The sequence below is a fragment of the Podarcis erhardii genome, assembly GCF_964252035.2.
Source record: "Podarcis erhardii genome assembly, chromosome: 10".
Taxonomy (NCBI): domain Eukaryota; kingdom Metazoa; phylum Chordata; class Lepidosauria; order Squamata; family Lacertidae; genus Podarcis; species Podarcis erhardii.
Window position 1 is genome coordinate 539,982 of NC_138500.1, and position 27,748 is coordinate 567,729.

A 27,748-nucleotide genomic window follows, 5' to 3' on the forward strand; every position below is an offset into this window, starting at 1 on the left:
GATGGACCTATGAAGACTTGCTAGTAAAAACAGAGACCGGTTGGAGGATTAGACCTTATGAAGAAATAAAGAACAAATTGACAGGATGGATCCAATTTCACCAAATTAATTCTATGTGGACTGAAGATAAAAAGAATGGGATAAGTGAGAAAAAAATCTAGATTCCAGACTGAAATACTAGAAAACAAAACAAAACTCCTATCGAAAATGTATAGCCTGTTACTTGAATGGGACACCAAGGATGAAGAAGTAAAGGAGGCAATGGTGAGATGGGCAATGGACTTCGGACACAACATAGAGCTTGACAAATGGAAGGCATTATGGAATAAAGGTATGAGATTCTCGGCATGCACAACACTCAGGGAAAATATGTATAAAATGATGTACAGGTGGTACGTAACGCCTGTAAAATTGGAAAAAATATATAAAACTGGTGATAAATTAGGCTGGAAATGCAAGATCAAGGAGGGCGATTTTTATCATATGTGGTGGTTGTGTGAGTCTATCAAAAAATTCTGGGAATCTATTTACAATGAACTAAAAAAAATCTTCAAATATACCTTTATAAAAAACCCCGAAGCCTTTCTGCTTGGAATAATTGGAGAGGAAATCAAAAAGGAAGATCAAACACTCTTTCAGTGCGCGACAGTGGCTGCCAGAACTCTAATAGCGCAGAATTGGAAGACATCAAAAATCCCAACTATAAACGAGTGGCAATATAAATTATTTGATTATTTAGAATTGGCAAAAATGACACAGAAGATAAGAAATCAAAAAGACATAGAGTTTAACAAAGATTGGAATAAATTTATGACATATATGGAAACAGAGGTAAAAAATCTAAAAATCACAGTAGGTACGACGTAACACTTGTGATGTAAAGAGTTTTCTGAGGAAAAGAAACTGCAGATAAAAAATCATATAATATATTCTGAAACCAAGATGAAGGGAAGTCAATTGGTGTTGTGTGTTATTTAGTAAATGTAAGCTAATTTGTATCTTATGTTAGGAGATTTCTTTCTCTCTTTTTTTGTTTTCTCTTGTTATTATTTGTCTTTATGTATGTCTTTTCTGTGCGTATGTATTATGTATGTTTTTTTTTTTTTGTTTTAATGTTTGATGAAATAAAATGATTAAAAAAAAGAGAGAGAGAGAGAAGCAAAACTAAACCTTCACTGCCTGGTGAGTTATCTTCAGGAAAAGAAAAGGCTACACTAATCCAGAGTGGAGTCTCTAAGAGGGTTGGATGGGGTCCTGCCCACCTCCTTCCAGCCACTCCTGCAGCCAAGCTGGTGCCAGACCTACTGTTCTGCTTTCCTTGGGACCATAAAGGCCAGGCTGAGAAAGGGGTCTTGTTGTCTAGGCAGCCCAGGACCCCCAAACCCACGGCCCAGCCAGTGCTGCTAACACAGCAGTTTCAGGCGGAGAGATGAGGTCAGACCTGTGTATCAAAATCTCTCCAATGTGGATGTGCTATTTACATCATATGTCACTGTAAAAGTATTCAAAATATTTGTCTTTTGAAGAAAAGACCACCAAGTATCGGATGGCCCCTTCAAAGCTAATGAAAGACTTGTGCCTGGAGCTTTTGGGGGTGCAGGACCAGGAAAGCTTCTGCCACCATGATCCTTCCAACTGGGATTCAGGCCTCAGCATGTGACAGAAACTGCCCTCATTGCTCTGGTTGATGATCTCCAATGCGCTAGAGTCTGAAGGGAAAGCTGTTTCCTGGTTCTGCTAGATCTCTCAGTGGCTTTGGAGACCTTTGGCCATGGTGTCCTACTGAACCCTCTAGGGGAGCTGGGGACCCTGCTATGCAGCGGTTCCCCTCCTTCCTCCTGGGCCATGTCCAGAAAGTGGTGTTGGGGGATGACTGTTCTGACCCCTGGGCTCTCACTTGTGGGGTGCCTCAGGGCTCCGTCCTCTCCCCCATGCTTTTTAATATCTATATGAAGCTGCTGGGAGAGATCATCAGGGTTTGGGGGCTGGGTGATCACCAGTATGTGGATGATGCCCAGCTCTTCCTCTCTTTTAAATTGGAACCAGTGAAGGCGGTGAATGCCCTGTGTTGGTGCCTGGAGGTGGTTTGAGGATGGGTGGCGGCTAACAGATTGAGGTTGAATCCTAACAAGACAGAAGTACTGTCCCTGGGGAACAGTACACCTAAATAACCAGGTGTGCAGCCTAGGGGTCATTTTGGACTCACAGCTGACCATGGAGGTGCATCTCAATTCTGTGTCCAGGGCAGCTGTCTAGCAGCTCCATCTGGAACGCAGGTTGAGACCCTCCTTCCCCGCAGACTGCCTCACCAGAGTGGTGCATGTTCTGGTTATTTCCGGCTTGGACTACTGCTATGTGGTCTCCATGGGACTACCTTTGAAGGTGACCCAAAACTGCAACTGAATGGGAGCAGCTGCCGAGACCACATATCACTGCTCCTAAAGGATCTTACTTGGCTCCCAGCAGATTTTCAAGCACATGTCAAACTGTTGGTGCTGACCTTTAAGTGGCATGGCTGCATTTTCCAGGCAAAGCAAAGTATTGATCTAATGCTGGCTTCCTGAAACTCGGCAGTTTCCTTTCTGCTGAGAGCTGGTGGTGGGATCAGTTGCGATGAGGTTATGAAGAACCTTTCTTGTTTCATGGAACCAGATGAAGCTGGTTTAAACTGGAGTGAGCCAGGCTTGCTATCCAGTCCCAAGGTTACTCTGACATTTAATAGAATATAAATTACAAGGCCGAAAGGCATCTGATCCCACTTCCTAGTCTGCTATTTCTCTACTCCGCTTGTGTGATTCTTACTTGAGTGCTGTTTTGGTATGCTAAGTTAGGATTTTACGTAAGTTAAGTTTTTGCTATTTTTTTGGATCCTGTTATGCTTCTTTGCCTTCAGTAATAAATTTATTTGCTGAATGAGATTGTTATGGAGCAGCAAGATCTGCAACCTAAAGCCCTGAACAGCCTCAGCCCTGTAGACCTGAAGGAGCATCTCCACCGACATCGCTCAGTCTGGACAGGGAGGTGCTCCTTCGAAGGTCTTCTGCTGATTCCCCCCGGGAGAAGCGAAGTTACAGGGAAGCAGGCAGAGGGCGAGGAAATGGGCAACATTCTGACATTTAGAAGACAGCTGAAGGCAACCCTCTATCGGGAGGTTTTTAATGTCTGATGTTTTACTGTCTTTTCTTTGTACTGGAACCAGGCAGTGGAAGAGAAACTTAAAGATGGAAGCCTGAGAGAGAGGAAAAGGTTTCTGGCTGCTTCCTGGGTGGGACTGCAGAAACAAAGAGCCGCTTCTGAGAAGGCCTCTCCCCTCCCCCCTTCCTCTTCCTCTTTCCTCTCCTCTCCAGGGGGACCAATGGTTGGACTTGGCAGAACCACTGCGTCTGGACAGGGCAGGAGCTTATGGGGTGGGAAGAGGATGGAGGTTGCAGGAAGGAAGGGGGGACTGGACTCCCCACTTTCCAGGGATCCCTCTGGTTGCAGGGGTGGCCGATTCCTGGGTGGGAAGGAGAAGTCAAGGCGGCCCCTCCAGAGAATCCCAGCGGGCGCCACCATGGAGAAGTCTCCCCAAAGACTGATTTCCTATCTCCCCCCCCCCCCATTGCTGCCCTTTCCTGTCCCAGGGATGCTCCCCCTCCCCACTTCCTCGACTCCCTCCCTCTGTCCCAGAGTCTCCCCTGCACCCAGAGGCCTCCCTTGGCGCGGCTCAGCCCTCACCCCCATCTTTCCATCCTGGGGGGCCACCCAAGACTAGCAGAGGAGGGACAGGGGGTCTCTATCTAGGCGTCCCTCACGCCAGTTAACCCACCTTTATCCGGGCGAAACCCACAGGGCCCCAGGGATGCCTTCGCGGGGAAAACGGGGCAAGGGGGCCCTCGTGGGACCCCCTGCGTAGGCGTCCCATGTCCGCCGCTGCCAAGGCGCCTAAGGGGCGAAGGAAAGCCCCCTTCACAGCACACGTGCCGGGATCCAGGCTCCACGAAAGGCGCTTGGCGGAGCTGGCGGGGTCTCTGGGTCCTTACCCCCTGCCTCTCCGCCCCCCGCGACCCCTTTACCTCTTTGTCCTCGCTCCCGATTCTCCTTTCCTTTCCTGCCACATCCACCGGGCGAGGGTCCCCTCCCCTGCCGCCCCGCCTGTCCTTTCCAAAGCGCGCTGCCCTAGAGCTACGGGGCAGAGCAGCAATCCGGCGCAGAAGCTCCACTTGCGGGCGAAGCAGGCAGTTTGGGAGGGGGGCTCTCTCCGCTCATTGCGGAAACAGAAGCCGGATGACGAGGAGGAGGAGGAGGAGGAGGAGGAGGAAGAGGTGCAGCGCATGGTGGAGGGATTTGGGGTTGTGGGGGCGGGGTGAGAGGAGGATGTACCGGGAAGGGAGGGATGGGGGGGGGAGGAGACGAAGGTTTTTCCCCTCCCTTCTTCATTCAGGGGATGAGGAGAGCGCGGGAGGGGCTGATCCTGGCAATCCAGCTGCAAAGTGGGCCCCCCCCTACAATGTTTACATTGCAAAATCCTTCCCTCCCCCCGCCCCCCACGCCATGATCATAGATCCATTCCATCTTTTTGGAATTGGTGCACATTGAGCAGCGGGTTGGGCTCTGTGACTCCTGTGTTACGGGGAAAATGGGGCTTGGGCGTCTGCACCCCCCCCCCACAATTCCTTCCTTGTGTCTCCGTCAGAGGTAACACAATGCGGCCCGGAAGAAAGCAAGGCAGCTGTTGATCTGTTTGCAGGCAGAGCCCCCCCCCCCCACATGCAAGGAGTGAAGCAGCCCAGAAGTAAAGCGTTGCAATTTGTGCACCCTCAGATAGTAGCTCCCCCGTCACAGAGAGAGCACCCCAAAAACACCCCCGGTTGCCCCACAAAGTGAGTTGTACATGGAAATCAGATCAGACTCCGAGTTCCTGTTTTGGCAACATGACAAGTCTGTCTGTCCGTCGGGATCCCTGAGGATTCCTGCTCCCTGCCTTTTCCTGGCCAGCCGGAGAGATCACTGGAAAGGGCGGATTTCTTGACTCCAGAATCCATCACCGCAGACCCCTTTCATTCAGGCCTAGAGATCTGCTCTTTGGCCCAGTCTGCTTGGATTGTGGGGATCACCAATGGATCATATGAATCATCCATGGTGTTATACCCGTCTCACGGAGGGGGGGGGGGGCTCAGGAAGAATCTCCTGCCACGTGACGGGGGTCAGACAGGGCTGCTGTTTTGCTCGCCTTACTATTTCAGCTCAGGTTTTCCTGGCAGAAGTTACATTTCATCCAGAAATGGGTGGATTCATTGAAGAAACGGGGCTACGCTGTAAAGAGGCAAATGTGTGTACTTTGTTACCACCCAGTGAGTTGTGTTGCAAAGGCCATTTGCAGAAAGGCTCCTATTGTGTCACCTGCGGCTACATGCCGGAGTTTTGGTCTTTTTGCGGAAATGTGTCGGTGTAAATGCGCTCATCCCCGTGCATTTATAATGGCAAGACATTAAATCCCATAAGATCCACAAGCACCAGAACCATAAGCCCACATAGGAGTCCAAAAGCACAGAACGAAGCAGCCCTTAATCCCTGCCTAGCTAGCTGTCAAAAGCTGGGTGTCCAACAACAACAACAACTTTTTTTGTACCCCACCCACCCAACTGGATTGCTCCAGCCACTCTGGGCGGCTTCCAAAAGAATAAAAGAAAAGATGACCCAACATAAATCATTAAAAGCTTCCCGATAGGGAGCTGCTTTCAGGCGTCAATGGAGGCCTGATCTGGTGGGAGAGCGTTCCACAGGGCAGTCACGACAACCCAGAAGGCTCTCTGTAACCTCACTTCTCGCAATGAGGCACCTGCCAGAATGAAGCAGGACCACCTGGAGGAATTATACCCTTATGCTTTCCATATAATTAGTTAGCCATATATAACCATATATCCTTATAATGCTTTTTATCCATGTTTGAATCATGAAGGCTTCTGCAAAGCTTAGGGCAAAATGCTTAGATTTGAAAAATCCAAAATGAACTCTGTCCCAGTTCTCTCCCCTTGTTCTTTTCAATGTCTCGCTAACATAAGGGGGGGAAGCAATAAATCTGCTGTGCTGGCATTTTCCTCCTGTCCAGACAGGGTCCTGAGCAGCTAAAAACAGGAAGATGCTAACCGCAAAATGTCCCTGTTTGGCAGATGTTGCGCAGGAGAGCTTAACGGCTGAATACAGCTCCTTTCTCCTCTTTATTAGGGGAAAGGTCGGACTAATGTTCAGACTGAAGAAAGCAGAAGTTGGGAGGGAACTCTTTACATGATCAGGGGGCAAGGCTTGAATTCGCTCATTGGTTTTATTTTTGCTGCCGTGTGCGATTGTATTCGATTATGTCATGATCTATGATGTAAGTACTCAGATATAAAGCCTCAGGGTGCTAGAGCTGGGGGGCCCAGTCTCTGGAAAGGATTCCACCGGGTCAATTATTGCTCAGCAATAAATATCACTTTCTTTTTCTCCACTGCTGCGTCTGTCAATTCTGCGTCCCTGGTACCTTAAAAATACTTGCTACAAGAAGGCCCTCGGAGCTGGACCTCAGTGTCCAGGCTGAGCGATGGACGTGGAGACGCTCCTTCCCTTCTACTGGGCTGAGACCATTTGGGGCTTTCAAGGTCAGCGCCAGCACTTTGAATGGTGCTCGGAAACGGACCGGGAGCCAGTGAAGATTTCTTAGGATCCGTGTTCAGGGACCACCTGTTAGGGGGCCGTTCAGCTGCTGTCCAAAACTGAATGTATCCGCTGCCGGAAGTAATCCATAAGCCTCTCCTCCTCCGCCTTCTCGGGATGCCATTGGTGCGCGATGCTCCGGCTCTTGGGAGAGGGAGAGGCGTGAGTTGGGTGCGCTCGGCTTGCCAAGGGTTAAACGGAAACGAGCTGGATTCCTAGACAGGAAAGTAAGACGGGGGGGGGACAGGGTCCTCCAGAGCGAAAGCCCAATCCCCCCCTTTCCTGCAAGAAGTCGGGCGTGTGGGGGTCCCGTTGGTTCGGCTCTGCAGAGGCTGCGGGGGGGGGGCGCCTGCTGGGATCCGGTGAGTCTCCTCTCTCCCAGGATAGGGCCCATGGGGAGAGCGGGGGTCCCAGGGCTGCATGGCGAGGGGGGGGCAAGTCAGGGTGGGGAGGGTCTCAGGAGGGCGGCAGCTCTGCTCTTCCTTTGCATGGATGCGCTGCTTGCCCCTTGGATCCAGGAGCGGGGAAATGCATGCAGAGAAACCCCATTCAGATGTATGGATCAGTCCCCTTGTATAACAGAGGTTGTAGGTGGATGGAAACATTCAGACATTCGGTACCTAAAACCTCACCTGTGCAAGGAAGGAAGACGGAGGGCAGGGAAGAGAAAGCGCTTCCTCTTGCAGGGCAGAGTAAAACCTGTGGAACTCCCTCCCACAAGAGGCAGGGAGGCCACCAGTGGTTGCAGAAATTGATGTATAGGTTGGGGGGGTTGCCCCTCCAGCAGATCTCATGCACATGCAGCCCACTACCCAAATCAGCATAATCACTTTTGTGACTTGTGTGATTTGTCCCCACAAAACACTTCATCACAGTTTCTTCCTCTCTATTCAAAGGGCCTTTGCTGCACGATACCAAATGTAAGAATTCACTGAAAAATGTCTCTATGTACTGACTCACTGGGAAAACTTTAGAAATCCACATAGACATGTGAGCTCAGCTGCTCAGCAGCCCCTCTGCCTGAGTGATAATCCCTGGCATCCTGATACCTGAGTACCAGACAGGTAGCCATTGCAGAAATACCAAACTCAGATGAAGACAAAAGGGTATGATTCACTTGGCTGGGAAAAGTAAGTATCTGTTTTGTTTCACTTGATGGGTGTTTGGTGGAGGGCAGGGGGAACCATGGGGCAGGGTCCAGGATGCTCAGATTACTGCCACCAGACCTCCCCTTTCATGATGTAACCGTGATGTATGAGTGATGTAGTTGGGGGGGGGCATAACATGGGGCTTAAAGGTAAAGGGTAAAGGGACCCCTGACTGTTAGGTCCAGTTGCGGACGACTTTGGGGTTGCAGCACTCATCTCGCTTTATTGGTAGCCAACATTTGTCTGCAGACAGTTTCCGGGTCATGTTGAGGCACCTAACCATAAGCCTGCATTTTTATCAAAGCTTCTATATATTTCAATCAAGGCTTGTATTTAAAAATGAGCTTAAAAAGGATTTTCAAATGTTTCATGCCAGGCAGAGAAAACCTTGGCCATTCTCCTAAGACAAGAGGGCCCCATTGATTTATAGTAGAAAAACAATTCTCAAAGTCATAAAAAGGGAGAATTACATATGCTGCCCCAAGGCTGAAAAAACACCATTAGGAATGGGGTAAGATAATACTAATGTGCCTCCCAGTAAAATGAGCCAGATCTTCTTTCTAAGGTTCAAAGGCCAGGAGCAAATGGGGAAAAACATTTAGCTAGAAAAAAAGAGAACATTTTTGAAAAGTCTCTTCTAAAGCTGTTTCTTAAACTGAGAGAGTTAAAAAGGTTAAAATGTGTTAAATGTTGGAAAGGCAACTGGCTTGGCAGAAGAAGCAGCTTCTTCCTATTTTATTTTGAGGCTGGAAAGGGGGAGGTGTACACTGAAGAGGCTTCTTTTAAAAGCTGTGTTTTACTGAGTTTCTTCCTTTTTACTTTGAAAAGCTTTATTCTTTTAAGAGGCTACCTATGATAAATGTATGAAATATATTAGCTTAAATATATTGGCTTAAATGTAATTATGCAAAGGATTTAAGGAATGCTAGATTCTTATTTCATATGGTTGTAAGAGTTGTATTTATCCTGAAATTAAGTCAGCCACCAGCCCCCCCCCCTGCCAGACAGAAGACGCCATCCAAGCAGTCTTGATATATAGTTGTCAGGCATTTTGTTTAGAAACATTAAATGAAGGAAATCTTTCAATGTTGATGTGAAACTCAAGATCCTTGACATCTGTTGAACATAAAAATGTAAGATTAAACATTTGTTTTAGAAGGCAATAGGGCAAGGAGGGCAAGAGGTGAGCTGGTAATTAAGATTCCATGTAAGATATATTATTACTTATATGTCATATATATAGCTCTTTGTCTCCCTTATAAGGGCAAGGAAGTGGGTGTATCTTTTGTGGGTGTATCTTTTGTGATTGGTTCTAGCAAACAGCCAATAGGAATTTCAACCAGGCTGATTGGACAGAGGCAGCCACAGGAGGAGCAAAGGGGGCTGGATTAAGGGAATATAAGTGCTGGCCAGAATGGCAGGAGGCAGGCCAGAGCTTGGTAACCATGTACCACTGTGCCTCTTATTTATTTGTCTGACAAATAAATTACTATTTTAATTTCTCTATTGCTGCGTTGAATATTTCATTCCAGCTAAGCGTTAACCACAAGCAGGGTGCTACATTTTATGGTGCCGTGACTCGGATTGAGGCAAGGGAGAAGGGCTACCCCTATGCTATCCACATAATCAGTTATCAGAAACCAATATATTCAATATATTCAATATATATCCACACATGCTTATACAAATCAAGGATTACAGTACTTTAAAATTCATTTTGAATCAAAAGGGAAGCTGTGCTGCAAACTGCTTGAAACGGCAAGAAATTAGGAGCTGACCTTTCCCCTAAATATCTGTGCACGCCGGACAAGGGGGAAAGACATGAATCAGAGATTCTGGTACAAAATCCCCTCAGATACAGGCTAAATTAATCCACAGAACAGGAAGAGCAAAACCACAAAATGTCCAAGCTCCCTGTCCTGTCATTACTGGGGGAAAGGTTAGACAGAGCGTCACTACAAGCATCGGAAAGCAGAAGTAGAATCCGGTGCCGACCAAGGTTTGACCGGGGGTCAAGTAGCGTGACAACCGCTTGCTGATTGGCTGATTCTCGCTGACAATATTATGAATCCTTCCTGATTGTCTCATGATCAATGATTTGCTGTGTTCTGCTCAGGTATAAAGACCTCTGGAATTCTGTCAATCGGGGTTCCCAGTTCTTTGGAAAATATTCCAACTGGGTACCTTATTGCCTGGCAATAAACCTCACCTTCTTATTCTCCATTGCTGTCTGGCTGATCTATTTTTAACACAATGCGAGTACACCTTTGCTTCATTTGGTGCTGTGACTCGGATCAGACAGGCCAGTAGGGTTTTTTTAACCCAAAAGAGCCTCGCTCGGTTCTTGCGGGGGGGCGTGTCGGGGACCTTGTTCCAGCTCCAGGCGCCACTCGGACATCATTTCCGAAGGAGGGGGGCAATCGCCTCGGCCCGGATCCCCGGCAAGACGGAGGCAAGGACCGAGGAAGGAGAATCTGAACGTGAGCCAACAGGAAAAGCGCGCCACGGAAGGAACTCACGGTGAGTTGAGATAAAAATGAGTGCTTGATCAACACTCGGGCGACCCACTAGTAACCTCCCGTTAAAGGGAAAAGGATTCCCAGAAGGGAAAGGGAGGAGAAGCTGGGTGAGCTCCAAAAGGAGGAAATAAGGGAGTTTCTGCAGGAAAAGGTTAGGAAAAACAAGAAACAAAACAGCTGTGTGTGTGTGTGGGTGGGTTTCTCTGCCAAAGTTGTTTCGCCGCAGGCAAAGGGGGGCGAAAAGGGCGGTGTGTATGTGTATGATCGAATGGAAGAGTGTCCCGGGACTTGTGGTTGAATGAGTAAGGACTGTGATATATATAAAAGGAAGAGTGTTTGAAAGAAAAAAAAGGGAGAAAAGGGTTCTGAATGAGTGCAGAAAAGCAAGGAAAAAAAAAAAGGGGAAGTGTGCTGTGGGTTTCCTTGTCCTATTTTTGAAATTGCCTAGCTAAAAGCTTGCCTGGCGAAGAGGGAAAGTTTTTGCAAAGAACAACTATGGGGGGGAAATGTTCAAAACCAGTTCAAGCCTGTACACCCCTAGAATGCATGTTAGAGAATTTTAAAAGAGTTTTTCCAGAAGAACAGGGAGAGGTCAAACCAAGTAAGGAGGTTTTAAAGAAATATTGCCAGCAGATTTGGCCCCAACAGGTCAAAAATTGGCCACGGGGAGGTACCTTCAGGATTGAGCTATGTCAAGCGGTTATGGACTCAATAATGCAGAAACCGGATTTGCTTAAGGAGCAGTTTTATTATATTTCAAAATGGACTACTATTTGTTTAAAAAATCCGGACTGGCTCAGGATAAAGGGGAATAATAGCAGCTGTGAGATTTTTGCTGTAAGACAGGAAGCCAGGAAAACCACAAATTCTTCTGCAGCTGACAGGAAAATTTATGTTGCTCCGCCAGAGGAGGAGGGAATCCCTCCACCGCCATACAATTATAGCAGCACAAATCAAGCAATGCAGCCGCCTTCAGGGCAAGTGTTGCCAAGTCAAAATGCAATGGCAGGACAAGCCCAACAGATACCTGTGCCCAGCCCATCTCAGCTGGTGGTAAATAACTCACAACAAGCTTCTCAGGCAGCCCCACCTTTTCAAGCAACGCTGGATGTGCCTAGCCTTCCAGATTTGCCTTCCCAGCCAAATCAAGCGGCTGCCTTAGATCAAGGCATGTTACCCTCCCCTCCCGAGGAAAAATTCAACCAGGACATGTCAGTCCGGCAGACACAGACAGAGGGAGCGGAAGGAGGAACCAGTACATTTCAAATGTCTGGAGCATGGGGGGAACAAACTAATTCATTAAGAACCCCAGGAAGCCATGACAGTTCAAAATAATGGAAATTAATGGATGCAATTACAGATTCAGGCCTTTGATCCAGAAGCCCCAGAAAGTAAGCAAATGGTAAATGCGGCATTTGTGGCTCAGAGTGCTACGGACATTAAGAGGAAATTACAAAAGTTAGACGCTTTTGAAACATTGCAAATGGATCAGCTCCTAGCAATCGCTCAAAAGGTTTTCTTGAACAGAGAGAATGAGGTTAAGAAGGACAGAGTTCGGGAAATGAAGCAAAAGGCAGTGTTTTTGGCTGCAGCCATCAGCCACGGATCGGCATTTGATGCAGGTGCCCAAGGGAGAGGTTCAAGTAGGGCACGTGGAGGTAGAAGTGGAAGGGGAAGAGGACTGCCATTGGGAAGGAATCAATGTGCAATTTGCAGGAAGGAAGGTCATTGGAAGCAAGAGTGCCCTGATGCAAGGGAAGCAGAGGGAGAAGGTGGATTCAGGGATCAGAGGGAACGTGGACGTGAATGGGGATCGCAGAGAGGAAGGATGCAAGCAGGAAGATATGTGAGAAACAGAGGAAGTAGCAGAGATTTTGTTGGATTAGCGCAATTGGAGGAATATGAGAATGAGAATGCATAGGAGAGACCAGGCTCAACTCTTTCTTTAGGCTCCCAGGAGCCCATGGTCTCGGTTAAACTGGGGAGCCGTTTAGTAAATTTCATGATAGACACTGGAGCGCAATTTTCGGTGCTCACGAAGCCATTAAAAGCAAAAAGCAACCAAGCAGTGACAATTGTGGGAGCCACAGGCAACAGGGTCCTAAAACCGTTTCTGCAACCTCAAGAATGCCAGATAGGAGGGAAAACACTTACACATCAATTCCTGTATGTGCCTGAATGCCCAATTCCCTTGCTGGGACGTGACTTTCTATCAAAGGTCCAGGCACAGATTACATTCACACCAAAAGGGGCAGAAATGAAATTACCCCAGGCTGCATCTGGGATAGTCACAGTAGAGGTGCCTAGGGAACAGGCATGGGAAATGATGGTGGCCTTGTCAAGTAAAGACTCTCAAAAAGAAATTTCCCGGATTCCCAAAAATCTGAGAGCCCCACCTGGAGTATGGGCAGAGGACAACCCACCAGGCATGGCAAAGAATATAGCCCCATTCATAATAAATTTAAAACCAGGGGCAAAGCCGATAGCAACTCGACAATATCCAATCCCAAGACAAGCAGCAGAGGGAATGCAGTTGCATATAGATAAGTTTTTGCAATATGGGCTTTTGGTAAAGTGCCAGTCCAGCTGGAATTCTCCACTTTTTCCAGTGCGCAAGCCGAATTCAGATCAGTTTCGCCCAGTCCAAGATCTGAAAAGGATTAATAATTTAATACAGACTCTGCATCCATGTCTGCCCAATCCTTACAACCTCCTAGGATTGATTCCCTCAGAGGCAACTGTGTTTACAGTATTGGACTTAAAAGATGCATTTTTCTGTTGCCGTGTTGCCTCCCAGAGTCAGCCAATATTTGCATTTCAATGGGAGGATCCTTACAAGGGGACAAAGACTCAGTTAACGTGGACAAGGTTGCCTCAAGGATTCAAGAATTCCCCAACACTTTTTGGCATTGCAAATACAATGGAAACTGCATGCGGCATATAGACCTCAAAGTTCAGGAAAAACAGAAAGGATGAATCGGACTCTGAAAGCACAATTAGCGAAATTGTGCCAGGAAACTCATTGTAAATGGATAGACATGTTGCCTATAGCTTTGTTTAGGATCAGATGTTCACCAACAAAGAGACTGAAACTTTCTCCGTTTGAACTTTTGTATGGGAGACCACCTCCAATAGCCAGGGGGAAAACAGCAGACTTGACTCAGGTGGGGGGGCAGATAACAGCAGAACAAATCCAGGCTCTTTCTCGTGTTTTTCTTGATTTAAACAGGTGGTGTCTCCAGCGCATTCCCATCTGCTTATCCGACCCAGTTCATCCTTTTCGGCCAGGAGACCGAGTGTGGGTACGAGATTGGAAAGACGAACCACTGACGGCTCGCTGGAGAGGTCCCTACACGGTTCTGCTGGCCACACCTACTGCAGTAAAAGTAGCGGAAGTAACCCCGTGGATTCATCATTCTCGTCTGAAGCAGTCTGAGGGTCATTGGAACTGTGAGCTGAACCCGTCTGACCCTCTGAAGCTGAAGCTCACCAGGAAACCTTGCACCTAGCCCCTCCGGAAGCGGGCAGGAGCACGGGCAACGGGACTACAGGTCTGCTCTCACTGCACCTGGAAGCCAGTGAGTCTACGCACACCGGAAGATTTTGGAGCTGCACCAGCGTATGGGAGGACCCCTACCAGTTAAAATTTCGGTCAATCCTAAATTCCAGCCAGATTTTGCTCATAAACCCTTAGTGCAAATTACAATAACAAGGGTGGACAAAAAGGGGGACATTCGTGACAAGTGGGTGGATTGGGTAACTGCATACAGTTGTTACATTCCTTTCTTTCTTTGGGAACTCTACATACCAGATTGGGCACAAGCAGGTCCAAGACAATAGGTCACATACAAGGAAAGAGTACATGCCAGGGGAACCAAGGAGAGCCATACGAAGCTTCTCCTACCCACCTCCCCAAAGAGCATTTCCCAGTGCTATACTGGTCACTGTAGTTGTATTTCCTCCACCACCCACAGGTCCCTTCAAGGTAGCAGTTGCAAGAGTATACAGTGTGAGTTGACCTCACCAGTTCGATCAGAACCTGGGGACCACCAATAAGTCCACTGGGTGCGGCCGAGCGGGAGGCTATATCTCACTGAAGGGTATGTTCTGGTACCTGCTACCTTATTTAATTGTTGCAATTTCGCTCCTTCTGGTCCTGATCATTGTATTATGTTTATACAAGAAGGATCACAGTATTAACATCGACCTAGAGCCAGAACTGATAAGGTTCAACCTTGAAGGCATACATGGGGAAAATGAAAATGAAGCTTCTGTTGATATTGATGTGCTTGTGGCTCCAGAGAGGCCCAATGGTAGTAGGTAATGTCTTTATAAACCATGCTGAACACATGTTCCAGATATATGGGGAGAATGCTACCCTATATTATGAACACCCAAGGAAGGTAGCAGACATGTCCCTTATACCAGGATTAATCAAGGATCCTGATGTTGTTTTGGCAGGCCTACTTTACAATCAGAGTGGTCTCTTTGCAGCCCCACCTACTGAAATGAATGACATCCCCTACCGATATATCAGATATACCAGAACCACAAAAGGTCTATGTTTTTGTTGTCATGCCACTGGAGTATGGAATTCCAAATGGAAGTATTGGCCCCAAGTTAAGTACCACATTGACAAAGGATGGCTGGGAAATTATACCCAATGCTCGGATAAATTTTGGCTTTGGGGATCCCACAATGCCTCCTACCAGGGCAATACGACCTCATCAGATTTATACCCATACTTTCCTCAGTATTCAGTTAATTTCACCGGACAAGGGTCCATTTGTTCTGGTTGGATGATTAAAGATCCTAACCTCTGGTTTCTATATGATGGATTGGCGACAAATTTCCACCCAGGAAATTTCCAGTGTGTCGGTGTAGGGGCATTCACCTTTCCGGTTGCAGTGGAGGTCAACCACATGGTACCTCGTCTTGCAAGCAGATGGAAAAGGGCGGCCCTAGGCGAACACTGTGAAGATGAAATTTATCTGACAAGTTCTGTAGGGAGCGTTGGGGGTGGATTTATAGGATTCCTCTCAATGGAATTTACCCAGGAGTAGTTTCCGAGCAAAATAAGAAAGCACTGTTTGCTCTTACATGCAGGCTGGAAAAATCTATCAATGCCACCACCCATGTCTTGCGCTCTTTGCAGTCAGAGGTTGAGGATTTGAACCAACTGACGATGACCCATAGATTGGTTTTAGACTACCTCCTTGCACGTTCAGGCGGGTTTTGTAAAATTGTCCCAAAAGGTCAATGCCAGGTTAAGTTCCACGACCTTAACAAGACAATCGAGGATGAATTAGAAAAACTTCAATCCCTGGTAGTTGACAACACACCCACTCAGAATCCCTGGGGAAAGATGTGGTCATGGATCCCAGGAGAGGGGTGGGTGCATGGCCTTCTGACCGCCTTAGCTATAGGAGGAATTGTTTTCCTGTTGTTTCTTTCTGTAATCCCTTGTTGTCTGTCTTTGCTTAGAGGAATGATAGCCCGCAATGTTAAACATCTCACTGACCCTCAGATTCTGGCAATATATCGAGCTTTGCCACCAGCGCCAGATGAGCCAGAGGAAGACGATGGTTACGAGCGAATGCATAGGGAACCGGTTCCGGTGCAGGAACAAGCCCCATTGCAGGAAGCAACGGTTTATTCTGATGTCTTGAGTGGTGTTCAAGCTCAGGAGTCAGATGAATCTTCTCTCTGAGCTTGAAAAGGGGGGAATGAGGCAAGGGAGAAGGGCTACCCCTATGCTATCCACATAATCAGTTATCAGAAACCAATATATTCAATATATTCAATATATATCCACACATGCTTATACAAATCAAGGATTACAGTACTTTAAAATTCATTTTGAATCAAAAGGGAAGCTGTGCTGCAAACTGCTTGAAACGGCAAGAAATTAGGAGCTGACCTTTCCCCTAAATATCTGTGCACGCCGGACAAGGGGGAAAGACATGAATCAGAGATTCTGGTACAAAATCCCCTCAGATACAGGCTAAATTAATCCACAGAACAGGAAGAGCAAAACCACAAAATGTCCAAGCTCCCTGTCCTGTCATTACTGGGGGAAAGGTTAGACAGAGCGTCACTACAAGCATCGGAAAGCAGAAGTAGAATCCGGTGCCGACCAAGGTTTGACCGGGGGTCAAGTAGCGTGACAACCGCTTGCTGATTGGCTGATTCTCGCTGACAATATTATGAATCCTTCCTGATTGTCTCATGATCAATGATTTGCTGTGTTCTGCTCAGGTATAAAGACCTCTGGAATTCTGTCAATCGGGGTTCCCAGTTCTTTGGAAAATATTCCAACTGGGTACCTTATTGCCTGGCAATAAACCTCACCTTCTTATTCTCCATTGCTGTCTGGCTGATCTATTTTTAACACATCGCGAGTACCGTTGCTACAGGATAAGTGGTCTGCTGGAACGCAGCCCCTTCGCCCTACTGGGCAGGGTACAAGAGAGAGGACAACTGCTTACCCAAAGCGCGCACTGGTAAATTTTTCCAGGGGGAACGCAGAAGACTCGTCTGTCTGATACCCTGCTCACTGGCGGCGACGGACCGGGGGAAACAGGGAACCAACCAAGGGTAAGTGCACAAAGGGATTTTTGGCCCTCCAATTAATTAGGAGGAAGAGAAGTCTTGATCAAACTTCTGCGTCTCAGTAAGGGGAAACTGAGTACGCTAGGTGGTTGGGTACATCAGATGGTGATCTGGTGTAGGGAAAGGGAAAAATTGGGAGGTAGAGTGTGGTGAAGTATCCAGCGCATTGTATGTGTGAGAAAGTACAGAGCAATCTGTAGCTGACCTGAGTGTGGAGTGGGCAGTACTTCGGTTCCTAGTGAGGCGACTCCATCTAGGCAAGGAAACCCACAAAGCGCGTCTGTGAGTGATTGAGTGGATACTTCACAGGGCCATACAATGGGAGTTGGGGGTTCAAAGGGGGAAAATACACCTCTTGAGTGTATGTTAAATAATTTTAAGAAAGCCTTCTCAGGGGCATATGGAGTCAAAATGACGCCAGAGCGCTTGAGAACGTTATGTGAACTAGAATGGCCAAAACAAATTACTGGATGGCCATCCCAGGGAACCTTTGATATAAATTTAGTGAGCAAACTTTGGACTGATATCGCCAAAGAAACTGGAGGGTGCCCAGAACAATTTCCATATATAGATTCCTGGCTGAGCACATTAAATAAAAATCCTCCATGGATAAGGGAATGCAAAGTCAAACGATGCAAATTATTGGCTGTAAAAGCCGAAGCTAGGAAAGGAATCTTGCCAAATAAACTCAAACCCATTTTTGAGGGGCCAGAGGAAGAGGTGCTTCCACCTCCACCCTATGCTCCACATCGAAGGGAGCTTAATCCAAACACTCCACCAGTTGTAACCCCAAGGCAAGAAACTGGAATGAATAATGGGAGTGGAGTCACAGAGTTTGATTCCTTGATAGATTATGATAAATATCTTCAGGAGGCATTGGAGTCCTATAATAAAGCCCAAGCAGAAGTGGTTATTCCACCTGTGACTCCTAATAGACCTCCATCTACAGTCTCCTTTAGTGGAACAACTGATTGCCCACCCCAAACCCCTGTACATCCAAGTCCCAGAGAAATATTACAGAAGTTACAGGGAGACCTTGCTCGGTCAGCAAGCAATACAGCCAGGCGTATAAAGCTGCTAAAAGAACGCCTTGCGACAGATACCATCCCCTATGATTTGAGGCCCCTAGAGCAAAATGAAGAGAAAGATCACGTAGTAGCCCCTCTTAGAAGAGTATTTGATGCACTTGAGGAGCCTGCGCTGGTTAATGGGCAACCCGGACCACGGCCACCTCGAACTTCGACCCTGCAATATATTCCATTCACAACTACAGATCTGATGAATTGGAAAACACACACCCCATCTTTTGCAGAAAAACCTCAGGCTATGATGGACTTGGTGACTTCAATAGTAAATACTCATAGTCCTACTTGGACAGATTGCCGCCAGCTCCTGAATACTCTGTTCACCACTGAGGAAAGGAGAGACATAATTGAAAAGGCACAGATATATTTGCGTGAGCAGGCCAGAGTGGGAAATATTTATAATATTGACCGTCATCTCCAAGATAACTTTCCCTTGGAAGATCCTAATTGGGATCCAAACAATGCAATTCACCTGGCCAGACTCACCACCTACCGCCAGACACTTGTGCAAGGTATCCGCAGGGCATGCCAGAAGCCCACTAATATGTCTAAAGTCTCAGAAGTAGAACAAAAACCAAATGAGAGTCCGGGAGACTTTTTAGAGAGGCTGCAAGAAGCCTATCGTATATGGACTCCTTTTGACCCTGAAGCCCCTGAAAACAGTAGAATGATTACTGCTACATTTGTGGCCCAGTGCGCTTCTGACATTCGTAAGAAAATTCAGAAATCAGAAGGATGGGAAGGGATGCTGATGAGCCAAATTATGGCCATTGCACGCCGAGTTTATCGGAATAGGGATGAGGCTGAGAAGCAAGAGAAGAAGAAGTGGCAGAAGGAAAAGATGGTAATGCTAGCCACAGCAGTGAAGCAAGACCACCGCCCCTTAAATGGAGGGCGAGGGCGAGGAAGGAATCCACCACTGGGAAGGAATCAATGTGCAAATTGCAAGAAGGAGGGTCACTGGAAGCGGGAGTGTCCTGAACCCCTGAGGTTGGAAGAAGTACGCCCAGGCCCAGGCCCAGGCCCAGGCTCCGGCCCAAGAAACCAGGGACGGGGACGGGGAATGATCCGAGATGGAAGATATCAGAGACCAGGACAGGGACGGAGTAGAGACAATTTCATTGGACTGGCAGAAGAGGATTTTACTCAAGACTAGGAACGACCGGACTCCATAAAGTTAGGCTTCCAGGAGCCCACGGTCACGATTCAATTAGGAAGCCATTTAATAGATTTTATGATTGATACTGGGGCTGAATACTCAGTACTCCCAGAACTATTGCAGAAAAAGGCATCCAAAAGTGTAATCATTAAAAGTGCCACTGGACAGTCAGCTAAGAGGTCTTTCCTCCAACCTTTGGAATGCCAGATTGGGGGACATCGTTTAACCCATCAGTTTTTGTATATACCTGAGTGTCCAATACCTCTCTTAGGCAGAGATATGCTGTCCAAATTGCAGGCCCAAATCACTTTCACTCCTCGAGGTCCAGAAATGAAACTGCCATCAAAAGCAGCAGGAATAATTACCCTCTCAGTACCTAAGGAACAATCATGGCGCCTAATGTCAGCCTTGCAAGTCCAACCCACATTGGATACAGAATTAAACAAGCTCCTCCGAACTCTACAGGTGCCACCAGGAGTATGGGCCGAAAATAGCCCACCAGGAATGGCTAAGAATATAGCTCCAATTGTAGTAACCCTAAAACCTATGGCTACCCCTGTATCTGTAAAGCAATATCCCTTACCCCGGCGAGCAGCGGAGGGCATCCAGAAACATTTGGACCGCCTATTAAAATATGGTCTGCTTAAGCCTTGCCAATCAGAATGGAACACACCCCTTTTGCCTGTTCGAAAACCTGGGACAGATGAATACAGGCCAGTGCAGGACTTGAGGCTCGTAAACCAGGCTATCGAGACCTTGCACCCAAATGTACCAAACCCATATACCTTGCTGAGTTTGATCCCACCAGAAGCAACATTTTTTACTGTATTGGACTTGAAAGATGCATTCTTCTGTTGCCGGCTGGCACCACAGAGCCAACCTATATTTGCCTTCCAGTGGGAAGACCCTTTGACAGGAACAAAAGGCCAGCTAACCTGGACAAGATTGCCCCAAGGATTCAAAAATTCCCCAACTTTATTTGGCACTGCCTTGGCGAGGGATCTAACAAGTTACCCCTCAATACCGGGAGAAAAGGTGGTTCTGCAATATGTGGATGATCTTATACTAGCTGCAAAGGATTTTGATACCTGTAAAGAAGGGACAGAGGAACTGCTCCACTTGCTCTGGGAAGCTGGCTACCGAGTTTCCCAGAAAAAGGCACAGTTATGTTTAGAAAAGGTCAAATATTTGGGCTTTGACATCTCACACCAACAACGAGCATTGAGACCAGAGAGGAAAGAAGCTATTTGCCTTATCAAGGAACCTACCACAAGAAAACAACTTAGGGGATTCCTGGGAACAGCAGGGTTTTGTAGACTATGGATACCTGATTTCAGTAGTCTGGCCAAGCCCTTACATGAAAGCACTCGAGGTGCAGAAAAGGACCCATTCGTATGGGGACCTGAGCAGAAACAAGCCTTTTTAGTTATCAAACAACGACTTATGGAGGCACCAGCCCTTGGATTGCCTAATTCGGAAAAACCCTTTCAGCTGTATGTACATGAACAGAATGGGATTGCAGCGGCAGTCCTGACCCAGAGATTAGGAAGTTGGAACCGTCCAGTAGCTTATTTGTCTAAACAATTGGACTCAGTAGCAAAAGGATGGCCTCCATGCCTAAGGGCAGTAGCGGCCACTGCGAGCCTTGTCAAAGAAGCTGATAAATTTACCTTTGGCCAGACGATGTATGTGAATGTACCTCATGCTGTTCTGACACTCATGGAATATAAGGGTAGTTATTGGCTAACGAACCCAAGGATGGCTAGATACCAAGGCCTATTGTGTGAAAATCCCAGGATTCATCTACGAGTAGTGAATATGCTCAATCCAGCGACTTTGCTGCCCCTATCAGAGGTAGATGATGAGGAATCACATGATTGTCTCCAAGTAATGGATGAAGTTTATTCCAGTAGACCTGATCTGAAAGATGAGCCATTGAAAAATCCAGATGTTGTATATTATACGGATGGTAGCAGTTACCTGCATGAAGGTGCCAGACGAGCAGGATATGCTGTGGTCACCAATGAGGAAGTTGTGGAAGCTGAGGCTTTGCCTGCTGGCACCTCAGCACAAAAGGCTGAACTTATAGGTTTAACTAGAGCTCTGCAATTGGCAGCCGGATGTAAGGCAAACATCTATACTGATTCAAAATATGCCTTCTTAACCCTGCATGCACATGGAGCTCTATGGAAAGAAAGAGGTCTAATCGGAGCCCACGGGAAGGCTTTGAAATATGGACCTGAAGTAGAAATCCTGTTAGAAGCAGTATGGGCTCCAGAACAGATTGCTGTAATGCACTGCAAAGGTCATGGACGAGGAAGGGATCCAATAACCAGAGGAAATCATGCTGCTGACAAAGCAGCCCGAGAGGCAGCCCAAAAGCCTGTGGGAGGATTTATAGCAGCCCTCATACCAGAGGTAGTTCCAGAAGATGTTAAACCTCACTATACCCCAGAAGAGAGGAAGTGGGCTGAACAGGAAGGAGCAGTTGTGAAGGACGGTTGGATGATCCTGCCGGACAATAGGATTTATGTACCTCATCATCTAGCAGGCACAATTGTAAGAAATTATCATGAATCTACTCACCTTGGCGGTACTGCAACTAGAGAGAGTCTCAGTCGGAAGTTGTATATTATTAATCTATCACAATTAGCAACTTGCATTTCACAGAAATGTGTTCTTTGTGCTAAAAACAATCCCAGGCAGGGACCGGTACAACCTCCTGGAATTCAGCATGTGGGATACGTCCCCATGGAAAGCCTAATTGTGGACTTCACAGAGCTGGTCCCTTCTAAGGGATTCAAGTATCTCCTTGTGTTTGTAGATACTCTTACCGGATGGGTTGAAGCTTTTCCCACCCGAACTGAAAAGGCACGAGAGGTAACTAAAAGACTCCTCACTGAATTGATCCCAAGGTTTGGATTACCTAGATGCATTGGAAGTGATAATGGGCCAGCGTTCATTGATCAAGTAGTACAAGATGTATGTCGAGTCCTACAAGTAAAATGGAGACTGCATACAGCATATAGGCCTCAGAGTTCAGGGAAAACTGAAAGAATGAATCGGACTCTGAAAACCCAATTGGCAAAATTAACCCAGGAAACGGGATTGGGATGGGTAGATGTGTTACCCATAACACTGTTTCGTGTTCGGTGTGCACCCACAAAAAGACTTAAGTTGTCACCTTTTGAGCTCCTGTATGGGAGACCGCCCTCCTTTGTTCAGGATATTCCAGCTGACCTTAAACAAATAGGAGATCATGTGACACAGGGACAAGTGCAATCTCTCTCCCGTGTTTTTGTTTCTCTTAACAGGTGGGCCCTCGAGCGCACGCCGTGCAGCATTGCCGAGCCGATTCATCAGTTCCAGGCTGGCGATAGCGTATGGGTGAAAGAGTGGAAACGTGATCCACTTGCACCTAAGTGGCGTGGACCTTACACCGTCTTGCTCTCTACTCCAACAGCGGTGAAGGTAGCTGAGGTGACCCCCTGGATTCATCACTCTCGTTTGAAGAAGTCCGAAGGCAGTTGGACGTGCAAAGGTGACCCCTCTAATCCTTTAAAACTAACTCTCTCCAAAAACCCCTGTATCTAGCCCTACCGGGAACGGGCTAGGTCACGGGCAACATTTGACGACCGGCCTGCTGCAGCCACAACCTGGAAGCTGGCTGACCTGCGCACGCCTGAAGCTTGAGGAGCGTCTGAACCAGCGACTGTGAACGGAAAGATTCTCTAATACAATTGATTGACTGCCCCCCTTGTGGAACAATTATCAGAGATATTACTCATTGGGGATCCTCGGGATATATGTTTTGGTCTTGGTGGTTCCCCATTTCTGTCACTGGGGGAATTATATTGGGGCTAATAATTATTTGCTATCACAATAAGGTAATCTTTTGTGGAAGGAATGCATATACTAGACATCAACATGATTTTATTATTAATCCTGATCCCTTGGGAAGGGGAAGGGTCCTTGAATCTGACCAAATTGGCTAAATATGGATTCAGCCATGACCACAATATGTGGGTAGGTTTAGCTGAAATGGTAGCTAATGTTGCAAATAGGACCAATTGCCTTGTTTGCTCTCTTGGGCCAGATGATTCAGAGGGAGGTATGCCCTTATTACCGATACCATTAGATGCTATTGGTATGGTAAGCGAAATGCCACACCAAACTGAAATACAGAATTTCCCCGGATGGAACTCAACTAAACCATTACGAGTTATACCTGTACAAGGGGAATTCTGTGTACATAAATCATCAGATGCAGCTGATTCTCCCATGATAGGCTCTTCTCATTGTCACTATACTTGGGATTATAAGAAGAATAGTCATACCTGGGCACACGGTACTACCTATCGAACTCGGAATACCTTGCCCTGTGCACCTCCTTTTATTCACGCATGGAAAGTGGTGTGGAACATAACTGTGACAGAAAAAGGCAATCTAACATACTGCACTGTGAACTCTCTACCCCTTTTGGTATTTCGCCTTCTGTATTCCCCGTACCAAAAACCTCAGACCCGATGGTTGTGGTGGATATGTGGAGAATGGGCATACAAGAAACTCCCTTCCAAATGGAGTGGGACTTGTTTCTTGGGTTGGGTATTACCACCAATGTGGATTATGCCCACTAGTTCGGCCAGGCGAACACGAAGGAATGCTGATATTTCTCATATAGCAGGAGGAAGTACCCAAAGTTGGAGCGGTACTGATGATTGGCCACCAGAGCGCATTATAGCCTATTATGATCCTGCCTCCTGGAATCCTGGTGAGCTCATACAAGGGGCACGGGATCCTATTTATAATCTAAACAGAATAATTCGATTGCAAGCAGTAGTGGAACTTGTAACCAATGCAACGGCCCAGAGTTTGAGACTTATTGCACAACAGTTGGATGAAAGTAGAGCCGCCATTTTGCAGCTGAAAATGGGAATGGATTATGTACTTGCCAGGCAAGGAGGCCTATGTGGAGTCTTGAACTTGACAGGGAATGCCTGTTGCTTTAACATTTCTGATAATGGTGAGGCAATCCGTGTGTTGGCCACAAAGATGGAGAATATAGCACATGTCCCAGTACAAACATGGGAAGGATGGGATATGGGATGGCTCACCAATTGGTTACCTAATGTCACAGGACTCAAAGGGATACTATTGTCTTGCTTGTTTTTCTTGACAGTAGTAGTATTGGTTTTATGTATGATGCCATGTATCATTTCATGTTTTAGAAGTACAATTAGCAAGATGGTTTCAAATGAAACTCTACCTCATATCATGGCCCTATACAGAGCTTTACCTCAGGAATATGATGAAGGTCAAGCTATCAAGGACACTTGGGATGAAGGTCCTTGAGCTTGAAAGGGGGGAATGAGGCACCTAACCATAAGCCTGCATTTTTATCAAAGCTTCTATATATTTCAATCAAGGCTTGTATTTAAAAATGAGCTTAAAAAGGATTTTCAAATGTTTCATGCCAGGCAGAGAAAACCTTGGCCATTCTCCTAAGACAAGAGGGCCCCATTGATTTATAGTAGAAAAACAATTCTCAAAGTCATAAAAAGGGAGAATTACATATGCTGCCCCAAGGCTGAAAAAACACCATTAGGAATGGGGTAAGATAATACTAATGTGCCTCCCAGTAAAATGAGCCAGATCTTCTTTCTAAGGTTCAAAGGCCAGGAGCAAATGGGGAAAAACATTTAGCTAGAAAAAAAGAGAACATTTTTGAAAAGTCTCTTCTAAAGCTGTTTCTTAAACTGAGAGAGTTAAAAAGGTTAAAATGTGTTAAATGTTGGAAAGGCAACTGGCTTGGCAGAAGAAGCAGCTTCTTCCTATTTTATTTTGAGGCTGGAAAGGGGGAGGTGTACACTGAAGAGGCTTCTTTTAAAAGCTGTGTTTTACTGAGTTTCTTCCTTTTTACTTTGAAAAGCTTTATTCTTTTAAGAGGCTACCTATGATAAATGTATGAAATATATTAGCTTAAATATATTGGCTTAAATGTAATTATGCAAAGGATTTAAGGAATGCTAGATTCTTATTTCATATGGTTGTAAGAGTTGTATTTATCCTGAAATTAAGTCAGCCACCAGCCCCCCCCCCGCCAGACAGAAGACGCCATCCAAGCAGTCTTGATATATAGTTGTCAGGCATTTTGTTTAGAAACATTAAATGAAGGAAATCTTTCAATGTTGATGTGAAACTCAAGATCCTTGACATCTGTTGAACATAAAAATGTAAGATTAAACATTTGTTTTAGAAGGCAATAGGGCAAGGAGGGCAAGAGGTGAGCTGGTAATTAAGATTCCATGTAAGATATATTATTACTTATATGTCATATATATAGCTCTTTGTCTCCCTTATAAGGGCAAGGAAGTGGGTGTATCTTTTGTGGGTGTATCTTTTGTGATTGGTTCTAGCAAACAGCCAATAGGAATTTCAACCAGGCTGATTGGACAGAGGCAGCCACAGGAGGAGCAAAGGGGGCTGGATTAAGGGAATATAAGTGCTGGCCAGAATGGCAGGAGGCAGGCCAGAGCTTGGTAACCATGTACCACTGTGCCTCTTATTTATTTGTCTGACAAATAAATTACTATTTTAATTTCTCTATTGCTGCGTTGAATATTTCATTCCAGCTAAGCGTTAACCACAAGCAGGGTGCTACAATGTGGCCAGCATGACTAAGCCACTTCTGGCGAACCAGAGCAGCGCATGGAAACGCCATTTACCTTCTCACCACAGCAGTACCTATTTATCTACTTGCACTTGACATGCTTTTGAACTGCTGGGTTGGCAGGAGCAGGGACCAAAGAACGGGAGCTCACTTCCAATCGGCAAGCCCTAGGCTCTGTGGTTTATTAGCGCCACCCACTAATAAAAGTTTGGGGTCTCTTTTGTGTGGGGCTTCCATCTTGTTTCACCTGGGGGCAGGTGGGAGTCCTGTGGCGACAGTCTTCAATCAAGACCAAGCCTACTGGCTGCTGTTTTGCTCTGGTATCCCTGGCTGGTGTCCTCCTTTTTTGTCCAAAGGAGCCCTCAGATTTCACAGAGGAGGAGGCCGATCCGTGGAGGAGGAGGAGGAGAGGGCGATGGGGGGCTTCTCTGCTCTGTCTCCCCCATAGGAGGCTGTCATGAGACAAAGATTCTTGAGAGCAGGAGCAGTAAGGTCTACATCTTTCAAGCCTGCTGGCTGTTAACGGTTAACAGCCAATTGCTGCGTCACTGTGACTCAGGATTCATCTCGAGTGATGACTCAGTCTCCCTATAAAAGTAGCCAGTCTCTCTGTGGGCCTCAGTAGCTGAGTAGAGTGGCTTTGTGTTGTTGCTGTGAATGTGTAGCTGAGGCGGACAGAGTGGCTCCAGGACTCCTGTGAATCAGTAACTAAGACTGTGCCTCTGTGAAGAGTCAAATTCCTTGACTGAAAACTCTGAAAGGCAGGAGCAACCAGGCTGATTCATCTCTCAGAAAGACCAGCAGTTCCCTGCACATTTTGCATGGTCACTTTCCCTCAAGGAGGGCTGGAGATTTACTTCTCCTTCTCCTTTTTGAAGAAACCTCAGGGTCTGGGTTGTGGTGCAGTCCAGAGCTGGCTCTTCCAAGACTCATACATACTTCCTCACAGAACATTTTCCTCCTCCAGGCAATATGTCAGTTTTGTAACAGAACGATGTATTTGCTTTGTAGAATTTGCAAGGACCTGTAATTCGGACAGACAGAGCTTGGCAGAAGATCAAGGGGTTCCTTCATGTCTCTTGGAGGCTTCCTGAGAGCACAGATGGATGAGAAAAACTCAGCTGGCCCTGAAGCAGGAAGAGGCCATGCCATCAGAACTGGGAGCAGTGGGGGATTCTGGGGGGAAACTGTGCAGAAGATCCTGGGTGAGGAGGACACTCTCCGCTCAGAGGTGCAGAGCCAGCAGTTCAGGCAGTTCTGCTTCCAGGAGACCAAAGGACCTCGAGAAGTTTGCAGCCGTCTCTACAACCTTTACCATCAATGGCTGAAGCCAGAAAGGCACACGAAAGCTGAGATGCTGGACCTGGTGATCTTGGAGCAGTTCCTGGCTGTTCTTCCTCTGGAGATGGAGAGCTGGGTGCGGGAATGTGGAGCAGAGACCAGTTCCCAGGCGGTGGCCCTGGCCGAAGGTTTCCTCCTGAGTCAGGCAGAGGAGAGGAAGCAGGCAGAGCAGCAGGTGAGAGAGACTTTCCTCTGGATACTCCAAAGGGGCTCCAAACATGAGTGAGAGTATTCTCCATCCTTTTTTGAAAAGCAGCCATTGAATATTATCAGATTGCCCTTCAGTTTTTGCCTCTGTCATTCCTTTTCTAACCCTTCATCATATTCTCTGTTTTGAATCTTCACTGCTATTTCAGAAACAGGATCTGTTTGCAGAAGTGGGCCCAGATTCTTCTGAGACCAAAAGGACTCCGCTGGACACCAGAGAGAGGCTGCTGGGTAAGGAAGGAGTCCGTTCTCCTTTTGGTCCCTTCCTGTGGATATCAAAACGAATCTATGGGTTCTTTTCCTTTTTTGGGGGGGGGAGACACTTGGGGCCA

At 46.8% G+C, this 27,748-nt stretch overlaps 2 protein-coding genes across 14 annotated transcripts in view; both read right to left on the reverse strand.

Annotated features, from left to right (window-relative positions):
• Positions 1-27,748, reverse strand: part of LOC309351883 (uncharacterized protein) — a 140,825-nt gene that overhangs the window by 87,251 nt on the left and 25,826 nt on the right. The window contains exon 1 of one of the 2 annotated variants that reach the window (XM_081880035.1): positions 4,056-4,290. The exons of the other annotated variant lie outside the window; for it this stretch is intronic. The gene's annotated coding sequence lies outside the window, so the exon portion shown is untranslated. Of the gene's footprint in view, positions 1-4,055; positions 4,291-27,748 lie in introns of those variants that run through there. 2 annotated transcript variants of the gene reach the window in all.
• Positions 1-27,748, reverse strand: part of LOC309351806 (uncharacterized protein) — a 152,476-nt gene that overhangs the window by 7,816 nt on the left and 116,912 nt on the right. For 2 of the 12 annotated variants that reach the window (XM_081879793.1, XM_081879792.1), the window contains exon 1: positions 4,874-5,684. The exons of 9 other annotated variants lie outside the window; for them this stretch is intronic. The gene's annotated coding sequence lies outside the window, so the exon portion shown is untranslated. Of the gene's footprint in view, positions 1-4,873; positions 5,685-6,502; positions 7,037-27,748 lie in introns of those variants that run through there. One more of the 12 variants, XM_081879791.1, reaches the window with a different exon arrangement.